The 6,210-nt window shown below is 45.7% G+C and overlaps 1 pseudogene; it reads left to right on the top strand.

The window, feature by feature from the left end:
- Positions 1-6,210, top strand: part of LOC110295602 — a 13,194-nt pseudogene that overhangs the window by 4,006 nt on the left and 2,978 nt on the right.

Here is a 6,210-nt window from a genome sequence, read left to right on the forward strand (position 1 = left end):
GCTGCCTGCTGCCTGCTGCCTGCCTGCCTGCCTGCCTGCTGCCTGCCTGCCTGCTTGCCTGCCTGCCTGCCCATCCACCTGCCTGCCTGTCTGCTGTACCTGCTGCTTCTGGATCTAGCAAGGTGGGCTCCCTTTGAGTATACAGCTGCCTTTCCTGGGAGTTGTCTCTTCTATCCCTGCTCCCTGAGACCATTTCTTCCCCACTTCCGGTCTTGGCACAAGTAAACATCTCTCCAAATGAGAGCATCCCATCAGTGTGCTTGCACCTAAGCCAGGCTGACCACTTCGTTACATGCTTGCCACCCTTGTATGGAATTCATCAGATTTGCAAGCACTTGCTTACTATCCATTTCTTTGCTAACTTGTAAGGTCCACAAGGGTTTGCACTTTGTTTTAAACTAGGCTGATACCACTGGGATTCGGGAGGATGGTTCCGGTGTTGCCTGTTAGGGAACCCTGTGTGGTAGCTTCCTGACTTCTTGCTATCAAGGCTCCTATTCTCTTGTCTCCTGTACAGCAGCTAGTTTTAGAAAACAAAGTTTGCTTCTAGTTCTGAGGCCTTGGGGTTGTGTTTGTTATCACCCAGGCTGGGGACTTTCCTCATCTGTGCAGAACAGAAGGCATCAGGAAGCTGGAGGGCAAACCTTAGTGGCAGCAGCAAGGAGCAAGAGTTACTTTGGAATGAGCAGGTGACCTATGTGTGGTGCTCCACAGTCGGGGAAACCGATTGTGAGACACCATGGAGGGAAGCAGAGTGTCGCTGTGGTGACAGAGATGGCATTTTTTTGCTGGAACCTGGTGGGTGAATGTGCAGAGCGGTTTCTATTTGATCCGGAACTGTAAAAATATGGCATTTAAAAACTCTCAAGGCTTTTGGAGTTACATTCACACCTACAGCTGCAGCCTGGTCATCTGGGCAGAACTGTGTGGGTTTCTATTTAAAAGCTCTAGAGTTCAGCAATCAGCACAGGGGCAAGCCCAGATGGCGGTGCCTTGCCAAGTTCCAGGGCTCAGTACACACCATGGGGCTGAAATGCTGCCAAAGTCACTCTTTTGTTTTGACAGTGACAAGAGTGGTTGGAGGCTCTGGGCCTCTTTTGCTTTCCCCAAACTGAGGTGGCACAGCCCTGCTCTTGGCCTGGCAGAACGAGATAGAATAGTGCTGTAAAAATAGTAAACAGCACTTGCACAGCCCTGGAGTTCCATGTATTGTCTTGGCTGGCCTTCACACTCCGAATGGAGGGGGCAGATTTCCGATTATCAGTTGACGGAGGGTGGGGGAGGGTCAGGCGAGGGGGAGCTGAAGTTTCAAGAGGTTGAGGTATGTCCCTGATCACATAACTTCTGGTGAGAGCTATGACTCATCTGTGCCTGGGGCTTCTCTTCTCCATCCTCCTTCACACATTAGGGAACTGAGACACAGAACAATTCCTTTGCCAGTTGGATTCCGATGGGACTTTTGACTCCAGAGTCCAAGCTCCTAGTGAGCCTTTTGGATTTCAAGATGTTCAATCCTCCTGACAAGACACCATGACACCTTATAATATTTTAGAGGTGAATCTGCACCAAAGAATTGGAGGAGTCCACCCTTTCAAACCTGCTTTGAGAGAATTCCACAGTATCTGAGAAACATAGCTCAGATATTCCATCCTTCTACAGGGAGTCACTATGTAGTCGAGGCAGGCTGCACATGACTTAAGAACCTAAGAGGGAGTGGTGGGAAACATGAGAGTTAACAGTCATGTCAGAGGTACACTGCCTCCTCCTAGGTTTTTGAGACAGTGTCTCATGTAGCCCATGCTGGCCCAAACTTTATTCATTGTGTAGCTAAGGATGACCTTGAATTCTTGGTTGTCTTGCCTCCACTTCTCAAGTGCTGATATAGGCATACACCACCATGCCTAGCCCAAAGTTCAGAAACAAAACTCATGATAAAGCATTGCTTTTATATCAAAAGCAACATAGGGTCTGTGTAAAAAAAACAACAACAACAGCAGCAGCAACAACACATATGCATGCATGCAGGCATACACTCATGCACACACACACACACGCACACACACACACACACACACACACACACACACACTGCTCTAAACAGGGTTGTGGACAGAGCTGAGTGATAGAGTACTATGTGCTCAAGGCCCTGGTTCAATTCTCAGTGCCGGGGAAAGAAGCACATTACCTCATATACTCGTTTGCTCTCTCTGCCTGTGAGAGTTAGGCAATTGAATATTATAAATTAGACAGCCATACTTCAAAGATAGTATGAAGTGACTGCTCTGGGAAGGAGTATGGCTATATAAGATAGCATATGGCTGATGTATTCATCCAACCGTGCCTGGCTTTGGATCTGAGGACCCTCACAGCAGCCCTGTCTGTCTCTGGGCCAGCACTGTAGCAGTTGGGCCTAGTATGCAATGTTTCCTGGCCAGCACAGATATGCCTGGGTAACATACATCTCGACAACTGCACATGCCTGCTGCACTCATGTTCTGTACAGTCCTGGATCTGGCCCTGCGGCACTCTTACTGACAGCCCTGGATACACACAGACAGTGCTTTGCTTTTGAACTCCTTACTATAGACAACTCGGATACAACAGTCTTCTTTTTAATCTGTCACTTTCTTGTCTGTTTAGCATCCAGTCACGCCTCTCTCAGGTCACTTTGAGTGGATGGTGCCTTACATGCTTAAAGAATTCCTAGTCTAGGCTTACATCTAGAGTCACTTGACCTCATTTAAATGTCCCTTGCTCCCCTAATTACCATCATCAGGCTAGTGGTTTGCAGTCCACAGCCCTGGCTTTGCCACCTCTGCCTGGGTTTGAATTCTGACTTCAGTTCCCTTTGTTGAGCCTTGAGTTACTTCATTTACATTGATCCTAGTAGGATTTTGTCTGACTTACTTTAAAAAAATATTTACCCAAATGGTTACAGCTGGGAAATATTTAGGAAAAGAAGGATAAAGATTTCTATATCTCAGATAGATAGGAAATCTGTTGTTATTGTTCCAAGTGGCTGGTTGGGAATTCTCCTGTTCTGTCCACACAAGAAATCACACGCAGAGCAAGGGCAGCTCCTGGGTCCCTGGTGCTTACAAACAGGGTTTCTAAATATGGAGATTTAGAAATGCCACACACAAGAGTGAGAGGCTTATGGCTCCACCCTTCAAAGCCAGAGGCATATTGCTCTGGGATAGGAACTCTGACATCCCACAGCTTCTGAGCTTCGGGACTCTTAACTCTTTAACCCTTGGCTTCTCTCTCAAGAACTTCTCAGGAGCTAGGCATGCAATCCTTCTAGCCTATGCTCTCATCTCTGCTTATCTGCAGCCCCCATGGGCTCAGGTTTCTGCTGTCCTTCATTGGTTTAGCCTCTTGCAGTTTATCTATCCTTAGGCATTCTCTGAGACTCTTCAGCCACCTCCTGGTGTTAAAGCTTAGAGCTCCAGCTAATGGGGTCTTTAGCTCTTGGTGGCTTTCTGAAGCTCTTGCTTCTAAGCGTTAGGGACTTGGGGCGCCTAGCTGTTGTACTTCTTGGTAAATCTAAGCTGTCCCCTGGCCACTGGTGCCACCACTACTGCTTTTCCCAGGGCCAGTAGTTCTGGCTTCCTGCTTGCTCTTTGTTCAGACAACCAAGCCTGTGATAGAGAGCACCAGCCGATAAAACATTCAAGAAAAGACTCTGCTATGCTTAACGGTACATTGGTGGTGGTAGATGACTATGAGACCTCCCAGACTAACCATAAAGTGGTGGCAAGCAACCTGCTTATATAGCTAGAAGAGGGGACTTGGCACACTTTTGTTTGGAGTATAATTCCACCAATCACAGCCTTGTATATTTACAGTTCCCCATTCTGCCAACACAATCATCACATAAGCTCAATCACAAACCTTATGCAGATACAACCCCTCTTCTGTCAATCATGGGCCTTTTGCAAGACACGGGTGTGAGGTGGGGGTGGTGGTGCTCCTCCTCCTGGTCAACCTTGCTAAGGACTGTTGGTACCAGGCTCAGAGCAGCTGTTGGCAGGGCCATCAGGAGGTTGCAGATGAGCTGAAGTTTCCCAGTCCTGGTGCTGGCAGGACTGTAGCACGGCCTCCTGTGCAGAGGTGTGTGACCTAATACCAGCTGTGGTTGCAATGTCTTCTAGTTGGAGTGTGGCTTTCCCAAAGTGTCCTTGTAGTGTTCAAAGTGACCAGGATGCTATGATGACAGTCTGGTTTGATGAAAATGGAGATTTCTTTGCTCAGTTGGAAGATATCATGTAAGGCAACTAGGCACAAGAGGTGCATCTGACAGCTGTCAGTCAAACAGTCATAGATGGGGAGCAATGTGTTTTATGTAATCGCTATTACCCTGGTATCTGAATTAGATATGGATATAGCAAAAGAGAGAGGTATAGCCTGGGTGTATAGGAATGAAACTATCCTCAAAAAAAAAAATGCCCGCAAACTGAAATTAGCAACACATTAAAAGATGCACCGCAATCAAGTTGGTTTCATTTTAGAGATTCAAAGATTATTCAATGTATGTAGACTAATAATACAATATATCACACAATGAAAATTAAGTGCAAAAATCACATGACATTATTAGATGTAGAAAAGTCTAATAAAATTCATGATCACTTCATAATGACAGCCCTGAAGAAACTAGGAATAGAACAATCATATGTCAGCATAATAAAGGCAATAGAATTACCAAATATAATACATAAAAAAACGTAAGTAGACTATAAATATGTGAAAAGATATTCAGTATCCCTAACTGTCAAAATTGCATTGAGATTCCATCTCACCCCAGTCAGAATGGTTACCAGAAAATAAGCCAAAAAACAACCAATGCAGTTACGGAGACACCTGAAAAGCAACCCTGACACCCCGCTGGTGGGCACACAAAGCAGTCTAACTACCGTGGAAATCAATATGGAGGCTCCTTCCAAACTAAAAGCGTGGAGCTGGTGGGATGGCAGAGAGGTTCTGGCTCTTGTAGAAGACTTGTGTGGTGACTTGTAACTTTCTTACCTCCAGTTCCAGGGATTCTGATGTCTTCTTCTGGCCTCCTCAAGCCTTAGGCATGCACCTAGTACATGCACGTACATGTAGGTAAAATATCCACACACCTAGAATATTTCAAGAAATTTAAAAATAAAGAGCCATTATTGATATTAACTTTGTAAATGCCAGCCTGGAACTTGCTGTGTCACAGGGTGACACCAAGCTCACTCTCCTTCCCTCTGCGTCCTATGCTGGTTTACAGGTGAGTGCCACCCTGCCTGGTGACCATTATTAGTATTCTTGACAGTACTTAACAGCGACTAATTTCCTAGCCCTATGCCCTTACGGGGAGTTTCCTCAGCGTGTCTCAGCACTACCTAATAAGGTTCAAGAAATTAAGAGTTAGACAAATGTAAATTTAAAATAGAGAGCTATGCTATGGTTGTTGATACAGTTTTGTCCAGCATAGGCTGTTGGAAGATCGAGGACAGAGTTTTAGAAACTGAAGACAAATCAGTTAAGAAAAGCCATCTGACTTTGAAGAGCATTTGCTAGGATTCTTGCTCAGAGAAAAAAGTATAAAGTCAGATCAAGTGATTGATGTATACTGTCATGTGACAGTTTTAATTTCTCTCTTTGCCACCAGACCTCATGTTAGTCATGATAAAACTCTAAAGTGCCAGGGATCAGGTATCACACTGTGGCTCCCAGAAGCAAACAGACAGAACTTGAATTAAAATGTATAATTCTGCCTTTTACTGCTGTGTCTGCAGCCTTAAGTATGCCCAGGCTATGAAAGAGATTTGTCTCTGGTTTCCCCCTCTGTGGTAAAAGGAAGGTCTGGCTGGACCCCAATGAGACCAGTGAAATCGACAATGCCAGCTCCTGTCAGCAGATCAGGAAGCTAAGCAAAGATGGGCTGATCATACAGAAGTCTGCAACCTTGACTCGACGGAGGGGCTGGCATATGGGCATAAGGAAGCGAAAGGGTACAGTCAGGCTTGGGTGATGGAGAAGACAACCTAGATGAGAAGGCAGAGGATCCTGCACTGGAAGATACTGGGAAGATTGACTACCATTTGTATCACAGCTTGTACCTGAAGGTCAGAGGGAATGTACTAAAGACAAGTAGATTTTCTTTTCTCTTTCCCTTTCCCTTTCCCTTTCCCTTTCCCTTTCCCTTTCCCTTTCCCTTTCCCTTTCCCTTTC

Source organism: Mus caroli, chromosome 6 (genome assembly GCF_900094665.2).
Source record: "Mus caroli chromosome 6, CAROLI_EIJ_v1.1, whole genome shotgun sequence".
Lineage (NCBI taxonomy): Eukaryota > Metazoa > Chordata > Mammalia > Rodentia > Muridae > Mus > Mus caroli.